This window comes from Bactrocera neohumeralis, chromosome 6, assembly GCF_024586455.1.
Source record: "Bactrocera neohumeralis isolate Rockhampton chromosome 6, APGP_CSIRO_Bneo_wtdbg2-racon-allhic-juicebox.fasta_v2, whole genome shotgun sequence".
Lineage (NCBI taxonomy): Eukaryota > Metazoa > Arthropoda > Insecta > Diptera > Tephritidae > Bactrocera > Bactrocera neohumeralis.
Window position 1 is genome coordinate 48,522,511 of NC_065923.1, and position 13,329 is coordinate 48,535,839.

Sequence of the window (13,329 nt, forward strand, 5' to 3'; positions counted from 1 at the left end):
AAGGAGATTCAGGAAGGAATAAACATTACATATCCTTTCCCCAGTAGAGAAGAATAAAGCAATGGATCTGTGATCGAAAGTTCCAACGGCGAAGCCTACATATTCATCGACGGATCACGGGTGAAATAGGTAGGCTATAACTAGACTTTTAGTAGGGAATTCGGTTAATATCATCTCGATGTCCGGGCATATAGGAATAGACAAAGCCAAGCGTACTGGAAACTGGGAGGAGTACAGAAGCAACCTAACTGCCTACATATAATAAGGAGATTGGGCTTGCTAAGCAGCAGAATTTTAGGAGTTTCTTTGCAAACGTCTCTTCAACATCAGAGGCATGATGCTATGCGCCTTCGTAGACATCGATGGTTCTTTTGACAACACTGGGCTCTGGAGAAAAGGAATGTGGTGGCACCGGTGCGCAGATGGACAGAGGCCGTACTGCGCACCAGAATAGCTGAGACCACAGTAGGAGATACCAGTATTCGTCTCGGTACTACTAGGGGCTGCTCACAGGGAGGGTGCTATCACCCCTGCTGTCGAGCGTCGTCAAGGACGAACTACTTGTGTTGCTAACTAACAATGGAATCTGCTGTCAAGGATATTCTGAAATTGTCATCATAGCCAGAGGAAAATTTGAGGATACTCTCTGCGATATCGTACAAAGGGGACTAGGCCTGGCCAAGGGTTGTTGCAATAGCGTTGGACTAAACATCAACTTTTTGCAGACGACCATCGTCCCGTTTACGAAGCACATGTCTCTGCCTGGCCTCAGGAACCTAACACTTGGGGCAGATAGATAGAGATGACCAACATGGTCAAATACCTGGGTCTCACGCTGGATTCCACGTTGCGGTGGAAGCAGCATGTTGACCTGAGCATGGTCAAAGTCATAAAGGCATTGTTGGTGTGCAATCAGCTTGCTGGTAAATCCTGGGGGTGTAAACCAAGGATTATCAGGTGGCTGTACACCATGGTAGTGCGACCAATTATCACTTATGGAGCTGTGGCTTGGGCTCCGAAAGCATCGCAGACGTTGGTAGGACTTCAACTATCGAAGCTGACGCCGACGGCGGCACTTGAAGTCTTGCTGGAACTCACCCCGCTACACCTAGTAATTGGTCAAGTCGCCAAACACACTCTTCTCCAAATGACAACAGAGGGGTCTGGCAAAGGTAATGTAATCTCTTCCCAACGTATGGAAGAGCTTAGTGGCGTCATACCACTGACTCTGCTCCCTAGGGATAGCATTACCAAAAAGGTAAATTTCACTAGGAAGTTTAAGATCAACCTCAGCAGCAAGGCCGAATGGAGCGACTCCGCTCTCGATCTACTGCTTAGGGACAGTACAATCAGGTGGTACACCGACGGCTCGAAAACGTCGGAGGGAATTGGCGCAGGGATCGCAGGACCACGCGCAAAACTCTCCATACCTATGGGTAGGTTGCCGAGCAAATTACAAGCAGAGGTATTTGCTATAAGTCGATGCGTAGAGTTAAACCTCTAATACAACTATCGCAATGAACATATAGCTATACTAAGTTATGGCCAAGCGGCACTTAAAGCGATCTTTTCATACCAGATAAAATCACTATTGGTGCTGGAGTGTATAGAACGACTGAATAGTCTATCAGAATGTAACCAAGCGCACCTTATTTGGGTGCCAGGTCATAAAGGAATAGCCGAGAATTAACTGGCTGATGAGCTTGCCCGCTCTGCAGCATCCACCAACATGGTAGCACCGGAACCTTTCATAGCGGTTGGACCCCACACCATTAAGAAGCTGCTACGTAATGATGAAGCAGTGGGTAGGGAGAGGCATTGGCAACAACTCTCCGGCATCCGCCATGCAAAGTTGCTAATGGGTGGTTACAACCTCAAAAGGTTAAATACATATGTAATAAATCTCCCAAGGGAAAAACTAAGTCTACTGGTAGTCTTCTACACTGGCCATTGCAAGCTTAAGGATCATTATTTAACACAGGCCTAACTGCTTGTGCAAATTGCCGGTTCGACTTGGAGTTTGAAACACCGGCACACTTCCTAATGGACTGCACAACTTTCTGTAGGCGCAGGATAAAAGCCCTTGGATCCATGTTTCCAAATAGGAATCATATCGCCTCAATAGCTCCTAGCAGTATATTGGAACTCAGCAAATTTGCTGGGCCTAGTTGAGACGTTGTGATTTATCTAATCTAATATAGGAGGAAACAGGAAGCAGGGGTGAAAAAAATCAGGTTTGTTTTTATCAAATATAGTGTGATGTTTTATAAAGCATGGCCCATCATCCTCTAGCCGAAATTCTATATCTTAGGAGCTACTTAACCAAATTCAACGGAATTTTTTGTGTAATACTACTATCCTAATATTTCTATTACACGCTGAGAAAATGAATCGGATGACAACCAGGTATAAGAATAAGATATAATATATAGGTTGTCAAAAAAGTCTTGCGGCATTTTCGCTAGTTGGCGCTGAAAGCGCGTAGTTCTGGTTTTATTCGTCGCATCATCCGGCTATACCTTTATGGAAAGCTCATTTCACGCGCTAACACGTGTTTGATTGATTGTCGTTTCTTTTAAGTCGTTCGTGAGTTATAGCGTCGCAAACATGGAGCAAAATAAAGAGAAAATACGGCATATTTTACGGTACTACGAGTACTACGAGAAAGGCAAAAATGCATCTCAGGCCGTAAATAAAATTTGTGCAGTTTATGGACCCGATACAGTTTCCATTTCCACCGCACAACGATGGTTTCAACGTTTTCGTTCTGGTGTAGAGGTGGTCGAAGATGCGCCACGCTCCGGAAGGTCTGTCGTCGAAAATTGCGATAAAATCGCTGAATTGGTCGAAAGAGATCGGCATAGTAGCAGCCGTAGCATCGGTCAAGAGCTGGGCATGAGTCATCAAAAATTCATTTCAATTTCAATAAAAAAAAAAAAAAAATTCAATAAAAATGCCGCAAGACTTTTTTGCAAACCATTATAAGAAACCTGATTATTTCAATTTGTAGCATGCAAATCTAACATCAGTGACGTCAACAGTTCGCGTGGGAGATGCTCAAATTTCGATGAAACGAAAACTACTATAAGAACACACGAACGCGTAATATACTTTTTATATATTTATATGCATTTATTTATACAAGAAACCCCTCACTGCATAAAAATGTTCCAAGTTGAACGCAAAGTGACGCTGATACCCATAAGCATGTAAGCATGATGAACTCAATCCAATTACACTTGTAATTGTCTCACTTTTGTGAACAAATTAAAATCTCGAAAAGTCAAAAGAACCTGCATCCATGCTGATACAAAAACCAACCAAACCACCAAGCGGTATAGCCATTGTCATCGAAGAGAATAAAAATCGCATCAAAAAGTCGACGAAGCCGGATCTGCTCATTTGCAAGTCGAAAACCAATTTGATCTTATCTTCCACAGCAGCCGTGCACACACACACACAAGGTGCGCTGTATTGAAGAAAGGACCATGCCCAATTGAAATGGCCAGTGGACAGACGGCAGCCGGTAGGCAGGATAATTTTGTGCGAGACCGTCGTGGCTGCGAAAAATGCACAGTCAAAGGATAATCAGGATTAAATCTCTTTTAAAAGTTAATGTTTATGTACGCACCTACCAAATGAGACGGCAACCGTGGCGCAGCCACCGAAGCAGCCGCAGTAGTCGTCGCTGTCGGAGGAGAATGCCAGCAAATGGAAAATTGTGCGGAAAAGTAATGTGAAAATTATGAAAATATTTACATAAGCGCAGCCGGGAGACTCGAGCGGCAGTTGCACACACTTGGCAGGACAATTGGTCAAGGCATCGATGCGAATGCATTTGCGGCCATTTGACAGCCGCTCGCAGACAATTGTCAATCGCACTGCATGTGTATGTGTGTGTGTGAGCGTGTGTTGAAGCGTATTAAAGCGGTCGGGGTTGCAGTTAAACGAAGTGGCTTAAGTATGTCATTGGCGGTTAGGAAGGTGGCAGGATTTGTGCGTCGTGTGTAAACAAGGTGTAAGCAAAAAAAAAAACTAGTAATAATAATAATGCGCATGATGATTGGCTTTGCAAAAATCAAAAATAAATATTTGATTTGTAAATAAAAAATTTTGCGGTACACAACGGTTTATTGGATATTGTTCCCAAATTTGCTGAGTGATCAAGACAAATATTTATTTAAATTAATCTTTGGGGGAAATTTGTAAAATTTGCGAAAAATCTCGGAAGAGTCGTTTGTGAAGAAATCTAATTTTGCTTTGCATGCTTAAGCTCTTATAAAAATATTGTGAACAGTTAATAAAGGCTCTGCATTTGTCACAGTCGAGACTGGAATGCTTGATACAAGGAATATATGAGATTATTTAATGTGAAAAATAATTCTCAAAGAACTTTAAGTAAATATCAAAATACTATAGAACTACTGAACATAATAATAAAAGAATAGCTAAAATATATATGTATATATTAGGGTGATTCAAAAGAAAAATTTATTTTTTTTCGTTTGCTACTCGCAAAAATAGGTTCCTAGACACCTCTAAGAAAGCCTCTCCAAGCATGAGTTCTTAATTGTAACGGGAAGGTCCTGCTACATACAGTTTTCTAATTTTCATATTATTAGATAGAAAAATTTATATCTCGCTTCCGACTACTTGAAAAAATATCTTGTTCCTTAGATTTTGTAGGAAATTGAATGCTCTACAAAAAAGGTCTATCATGATTTTTTCGTAAACCCAAACGTTTAAAAGATATTAACGGTTGAAGTTTGATTATTTTTGGGAAATTTTTTTATTTCTTATGAATTTTATAACTCAATGAAAAAAATCATTATGAATGATGAAACTCATAGGTTTTTGGAGAGGCTTTCTTAGAGGTGTCTAGGAACTTATTTTTCAGAGTACCAAACGAAAAAAAAAATATTTTTTTTGAATCACCCTAATATATGTATATACATACATATACGTATACTATTTTTTAATTTTCCGATTTTTTACATCCTATTTTCACACGTGGTGCCATGCTACTATGAAGTTTAAACATACACCCAAATCTTTTTTTACACGGTAGATACGTTCCTAAGAAATCCGTGTAAAAAAAGAGGCGTTTCCTATAGTAAATTGGGGGATACGTTCCATGTCATCTGAAAACCGTGTAAGATGAAATAAAGAAATATATTTACTTCGAAAAACCGTGTAAAAAATGTTGAAAACTTATGTATACTGCTGTAGAGGAGCCATTGACAAAAGGTGGGGTCTCTCGCCGAAAATGGTGCTCTGGCTATCCGTCACCATAGTCAAGCTATGTATGTACGTATTCCATGTAGTCTTTATGTGGTGGAGGGCTATAAAAACAACCACACTTGCAAAGAAATTCGAGAGCGTTCAACGGGCGGCGCTCATCACCATGTGTGGTGCTCTAAGGTCCACTCCAAACCAGGCACTTAACGCCGTCATGCGCATAGCGTCCGTAAACAACGTCAAAAGGTGTATGGCTGCAAAAGTTGCTATCAGACTCAGAGAATCTGGGTTCTTAAAAGAAAACGTGTCTGAACACTCGGATATCCTCGCACACTTTGACTTCATACCGGATCACTTGGATTATGGAGTCGCCAAACCGAACTCTGGCGGCTCCTTCTCTGCCCATATACCCTGAGTGGGAAGAAGCCGTTGAAGGAGAGTTGCTGTGAGCTTCTTTACGGATGGGTCAAAGCTTGGGGGGAATGTTGGTAGAGGGGTATACTGTCAGGAGCCCTCTATAACCTCCAGCTACAGGCTTTATGACTAGTTCCATTGTCTTCCAAGCCGAGGTTGCAACCATTAAGGTAACAGTAGATTCACTGCTCCTGAGTGCAGCCTTCTTCAGAGAAGTGATCTAGTGATTTATCTGCCCTCAGTAAGCCTGGCGTCTAGTTGTGGGTCTTTTAACAGGCCGTTGCCCTATTGGCGTCCATGTTTGGAAATCTGACCAGACACCATCTGAAGAACCCGTATGGAAGAAGATAAGGTGGAAGCAACTTTACACTACTTTCTTCTTCAAGACTTAAACATTTGGGAGCGCGTACATTCAGACTTTCCAACGACCTGGCGGTAATGGAAATTAAACGCCTGCGCAAATTATATTGACTACTAAGCGTTTTACTAATTTATAAGTTCGAACACGGAAGTTTTTCTTTTCTGTGGCTTTATAAAAGACTATATACATACATATTTGTATAGCAGTCCATGTGCAATCTCTCTAGATCAGCCATCTAACCTAAATGGAACTTTCTTGTTTTCGAATTATTGGTTCATCTATTAAACGTACGTGTGTAATGATATGAACAGTCACAAGAAAGCAGCATACAGAAAAAAAGTTTCTAGTATACATAATTATTTGCGAAGACTACGTACCAAATATAGCAATCTTCCTACACATTGCGGTCGGTGTGGTATGTTCGGAACGCACATTGGATAGAGCTTTCACCATCCAAAATTTTAATGAATGTTTTCCTCGCTACCTCAATCGTCATCATTTTACGGTCATCTCAAATATTTTTGCGAATTTTTTCGAAAAGCCATAACTAAGTACTTTAGGATAGGTTTGAATGGGCATCCGTGGTTTAAATATTTTTAAAAAGTGGATTTGGTCACGCCCACTAATAATTTCAATATACCATTAAAGCTGACATACTTGCACAGGATAAGTCAATGTAAGTCAAAAAAGTCCTCATACACGCCCACTCCCCATGTCACAGTGAAAGTGCGATAATTCATTCAATAAATCCGTCAGAATAATTTAATTTCAAAAGCAAGATAGTTCTTAAGAGCTTCCTGGTAATCGGAATGAAAATTGGGTTAGATCGCCGCATGGTGGAATTATGTCTCAATAACTACTTGTTAATTATAAAATTTGATTTATAACGTTTTATAACTCCGTGAAACTGAGCAAAATCGCACTACAACCACGCCTTCTGCCCATGTAACATAATTTGATATGCTATCTAATTATCTAATTCTTTAACTTTACGGTGCTAAAATCAAGAAATCAACGAAGTTATTGAGGCACAACTTCGCACAAATGGTGCTCTTTAGATATGCTATATCAAGTCTAAAAATGATCAGAAATGGATTATAACTTTTCAAGCCCCCAGATACCGAATAAGTTGACTCCAATGTCTGTGAATTCTCACGGGAATAGCAAGCCCTTGTGTTAAAAATGAGTCAAATTGGATCAATACTACTCCTAGACGCCATATATGTACGTTACACGGGAATAGAAAAGTCCCTGGCCTAACATAGATGGCACTATTAGAATAAAATCCATATGATTTTTAAGTAGCCCTAACTAAAAGGAGAGGGTATAAATTTGATTTTGGAATCACTACTTTGTCATTTTGAGTGAATCAACTTTTATTATTGTGAAAAAATTGACAAAAACGAATAATAATAAGAAAAAATACAAATACAAATCTAGACATTGCCCTAGGAAAATCCACCATTAAAGAAGGTTGCTACCGATGAAAACATCGAAATTGTGTACAAAATAATTTCGGATGACTGTAAAGTGAAGTTGTTCGAGGTAGCAGGCTCTATAAAGATATCAACTGAATATGTATTTGAGTATGAGGAAGCTCTGTGCAAAGTTGGTGCCGCGCGAGCTCACGTTTGACCAAAAACAACGATGAATTGATGATTCGGAGCAGTCTTTGGAGATGTTCAAGCGTAATAAGCTCGAGGTTTTGCATCGGTATGTGACAATGGCTGAAGCAGGGCTCCACCATTTCACTCCGAAGTCCAATCAAGTGTCATCAGTTTGAAGGAGGAAATCGCCGAAAAACAGTCGCATTTGAATCTGTCAAAAGGCCTACGAATTGCTTCCGCTTCCGCTCAGCGACTATTTCCTGTTCCCAGATCTCGAAAAAATGCTCGCTGGGATGAATTTTTCGTAAAATGTTGTTAACATTTTTTTCTATGTTGAATTAAATTTGTTGAAGTTTTGTTTTTTTTTCTTGCACCTACATATTTATATTCCCATAAAAATATATTGTTTTTCGTATAAAAATGCCAAGTGCTTCCGGTTTTCAATGGCCCAGTGCGTTGTAAATTATCAATGAATAAATTTTACACCTTACATATTTATTTGTTCAAGGTAATTTACTGAAAAAATAACAACAACAAAGCAACGAGGCTTTCAAGTGTTAGCCCTGATTGTATTGGTGGAAGAAACGATGCTTTCACCTTCACTATTTTCCACTACTTTTCAATTGTCTCACTCTTGTTCGTCATGTTCATAATCATCATATTCAAACGTGGTTGTTGCCTTATATATGTACATACATAGATACATATGTATGTAAGTACATACATGCAGATATTTGTTCATCTTGGCAGTGTCAGCGCGCTGTGAAAAGTTTATTTAATAATAAACAAAAGCGGTGTGATAAGTAAATATGAAAATATAAATTGTTCGTAGTTAGTAAATACAGAGAGAAGACTCTGTGCACTATGAGCACACACACACAATGAAGTGTTTAAAAGAGTCTAAATTTCTCTAGGTATGCATGCAATTGAGTATTTACTCATACATACCCTGAAGGAATTTTGGTATTATACTATTATCTCACAGTTTTTTATGAATTGTAATAATTCGTAGATTTCTCTGCTTCCAATACAGTACAGAATTATTTCAATTAGTGTCAAGTAGCGTCAAGATATAAATAATTTTTACCTTAATGATAATTTTAAGCATATAAATTGACCGCATAGAGACTCGTTTTAAAGCTGCTTAGCTTAAGACAGACAAAACTTTAGTAAACTATTTTCTTTAAGGTTAATCGTTTTGATTAATCCGGGGTGCTATGGTCTTAAAGTTGCTGCTGCTGGAAATACTACTATACTCCCCAAAACTCATTATCGTCACCTAAAATGCAAAATAACGTATCATCAAAAAATTTGAAATTGAGTATTGTTTACGATTCACTACTTCAAATTACATTCATAATATGACATTTGTCCAACATTTTCAGGTTCTGCGCTCAAATATAAACCAGTTTTAACCAATATTAAATTTTTTTTTCACTCTTGTTCCATTTTATTTCGTGTTTCATTCACGCCACAGTAAATTTTCGAAAATGTGTTAAGTTATTTTGCATTTTAGGTGATGTAGAATTCCTTATTATCTAGTAACCTCTAGTATTCCATTTGAAGAAAACTCTTAAAAGAAGTAGAAGAAGGAAAGAGCCAACACAGAATCCTTTTGAAATAGCACACAGTGCAATCACTCAAAATTTTTTATTATAAGTCTTATTATTGTTTTTTTTTTTGGTTAAAGGAGAAAAAAAATCAATTTATACATTTTTTCCAGCAGGGTAGCTTCTTCATGATGCATTGAATAACATCATTCATTCATAGAAGTTGCAGGCACAAATGTTCTTGCACATAGAAATAAAGAAAGAAATTATGGCGACCATCGAAGTCGAATGACTTGAAAGCGTACTTGCCACTTCGTGACTTTAACTGCATTTCGGTATAGAATCAGGTGGTCGAGATTTTCCTCCAGTTTGGACAAGAAACTATGTATATGCCTGTATAAGTGGTGATTCTTGAGCCTACAGCACCCACAAATGCCACAAGTAGCCGGTATTTTTTAATTGTGATGTTGTTGCCAAAACATTTTCCTATTCACTCTGCCCTCCTTGCGGGAGCTCCTTTATTGTATGGGAACCAGCCGTAAGGAAAGGTTCCGGTGTTACTATTCTTGAAAGCAGCTGCAGAGCGGATAAGCTCGCCAGAATATTCATTCATGGCTAACTCTTGTATTCAGTTTCGGTGCACTCGGTTGCGAATTCAGTTATTCTATTCGTTAAAAGCGAACTGTAAACTGAAATCACACTAAGTGCTGTTAAAGCAGACAGTCTGCTTTCTAGTCCGGAAGGCGTAGCATTGCTGCATAGCTTCCCCACTCTATTTATATTCATTCCTAGAGTATCACAAAAGACTTTCCAATCTGTGTTTCTGGGCACACGTATCGGTCTTGATTTTTTACTTTTAGTGCGAATCTTATGATTCTGTGATCTGACATGGCGAGTTGTGATAACACTCTCCATTGTGACCTCAGTTTAGTTGCAGGCTCATTACTCAAGGAATGTCAAGGAATTCTGGTGACGAAAGTGTATTCACAACAAATATTTGTTACCAGCTTCCCAGCTCTGCCTGCAGTAGTCCACTAAATAATATATAGTCATGGGGGCGCTGTGAAGTATCTCCTGGAAAATAGGCGTTAGAAAGTCTGAAACACAAAAGCAGACAATGTCGTTCCGATCAACAGCACGTATACTAGCCGTAGGTCTCTCACCAGAACGATCCTAGAATAGCTTGTTTGCTTCCGTTTTGACACCCCTGAGCTCTCCTCTGTAGACTCATGATTTCCGGATCAGTAAAATACCCATTTCATCCGAGAGGAACCCGCTCGCGATGACCTTTCAGAAGTTACTGCGTAGAGGGCAGCACCCCACTTGTTGAGAGGCAGCACAGTCGTCCTAAGCATCGGAATATTAGCTCTGTCTAATCACTATCAGGAAGGATTAAGGGCGGAGTGTTGGATTTCGGATTCTTAGTCACGCTACGCCGCAACGGCCGCGTTGTTAACACACATCCTTCAGAGGCCAGAAAAGAATTTAAACTACAAGATGCCACTAAGCCTATTCATAGATCTTCCTTTCTGGAGCTGCCTTAGATACCGCTCAGATTGGAACCATCAGCGTAATCAAGAAGAACCAAGAACCGGAACAACCAGCTGCGGGTTCATTCTCTTCTTTTTACGTGCACCCTTCGCTATAAGCCCCTGGAGACTCACTCATTTCCAAACAGTTGAGCTTGATGGACGGAACTATTGTGGGGTTTGCTGTTCCACTTTTGGTCGCATGCACTTACACCGGAAATAGTGTTTGTTTTCTGTTTTGTAATTGCTTTGGTTTTTTAATTATTCGAGAGAGAATTCGTGTGTCCCTTCGTCCATCAAGATGAGCTGTCGGGTCTTTGTTAACAAAGCGGAATACAGAAGTTCGCCGCGCCTAAGTACCATCACGCGGTGAGGCCACGGCTACTTTTCACGGCGGACCGGTGTTATACGTAGTAGGACTTAGTGTCAGAATACAGCCAAATTAACTTCCTTATCAAGTTGTGGTTTCACCCTAAAACTTTGTCATTTGTTAGCTGCGTCTTTCCCCGCTTTGAATTCGGGTAAAATAGTTTTTTGGATTTTTTGCTTTTCTCTTTAACATTCTGTATTCATCGTCTTCGGTGTTCGTATGGTCTGCACGGTATTATAAAGCTTTTTACGAATGATAGACAAAACCCAACAGGCAGCGTTTCGGCACCAGTAGCATTTTCTTTTGTTTTCAAAACACCAAAGCTAGTGTCAGAATATAATATTCTCAGCAACCAATTATTCGAATGCGAAAGTGTTGCAAAACAGCGCAATCAATCTAGTGGCTCTCGCATAAAAGCGTTACGAACTTTTCAGATTACCTGGAATATATGTACATGTATGTGTACACTCGTTCGTGGAAGGAAATATGTACAACATGGACTTTAATAGGCATTGAAGTTCAACAAATATACAGAAATAACTACTGAAACATCTGAAACTGATCCGGAAGATTACCAAACGTTAACAATAATGGATCGCGTAAGTGTGCGCAATAACCATTGAAGTCACACAATGCTCCATTGTCCGAAACGCGCGTGTCCGCTAAAGTGAAACCACAAATAGCCTGCCTTTTGCCTTTAGAAATAAATATGGCATGAAGCGATGAGTCAAGGACCAAGCGCCGCACTGTCGCAGCTCTAGGTGGCTTACGGTTTCATCCTTTACGTGTTTTGCATAAATTGTCGCCGCGTCGAAAAACAAAACGGACTTTCGTTAAGACGTTGCAGATGCGCTAATACGTCTATTGGTCGATCGACCAATGCTTCTCGACGCACAAACACACTTTTAGGCAAAGAAAAGGTGAGCGTCGAATACGGCGACAGCGTAGATTCTTCATCTTAGGTAGTTAAATGGTATTTATTGAAATGTGCTACCGTTCGATGGGGAATTCCCATAATTTTAACGCATTTGGCCGACTGCAGACAAGCGTTTAGAGTATTCTGCTCAGCGGCGACTTGCAGTTATCCTGCGGTTATGCGATTATTGTCCATTAGCGAGGGATTAGACGTCAGAAGTAGGAAAGACGGAAGGATTAATTAAAGCTAAGGATAACGGCGAAACCCGCATATTGTCGCTAATGTCGGGAAATACGCGATTACGTAACTTTAGAGTGTATTATTTGCTTATCGCGATAAATACATAGTGATATATTTGTGTGTTAAGTTCGCTAATCTTAGCAAAAATCATATTTGCTTAGTTATTTGTTGAGATAAGAAATATATTTTGCTGAACAATACACCAATTTAGACACACATATGATCTTTGTAAATACAGCATTCCGTCGCCATTGCTGCTTAAGGGATCTATAACAACCCATATCGTATTTCATTTACCCTTTTACAATTTCAGATGCGGCAGTGCCTGTGAGCAACAGGTTGCTCATATGCTTATTGCAGTTAGGTAGAGCCAACTGCCTTGGGAACGCGTCAAAGTCTTGGGTTAAGGCAGCATTACTTAACTTAGCTAAGAACACAATAGCTTTGGTGAAAATTAAAGGTATGGTGAAATATCGATTACACCGACTTTAGCAAAGCTTTCGACAAAGTAAATCTCTCGACTCTCGTACATAAACTTAATCTTCTGGGCTTTCAACCAATATTTCTTCAATGAGTAACTTTTTATTTTTACTATATAATAGAGAACAATGAGTGATATTTGACGATACCCTTTCAGCTTCAATTTATGTCTCCTCCAGTGTGCCACACGCTAGTCACCTTAGCGCGATTCTGTTCTTGTTATTTATTAACGATGTCTCTTCTGTCATAGAATTTTCAAATGTTTTATTATAATTAATCATATACTTCAATTAATGAAAGGTGTTTGTTGCAAACGGACTTAAACAATTTGGTTGCTTGGTGTGATAGAAATGATATGCCATTGAATCTCAAACAAGAAAAAACGTTAACTTCGGTTGCACCGAAGCTAAATACCCTTCACAGGTGCATTTCTGTTAGTAACTATGTGTTCAGTTTGTATGGAAGATATATGCTATAGTAATCCGATCTCCATAATTTTTTCGGAGATTATATTGTTACCTTTAACAGTAATCCATGCCAAATTTCGTGAAGATACCACGTCAAATGCGAAAGTTTTCCATACAAGCCCTTGATTCCGATCGTTCGGTTTGTATGGCAGCTATA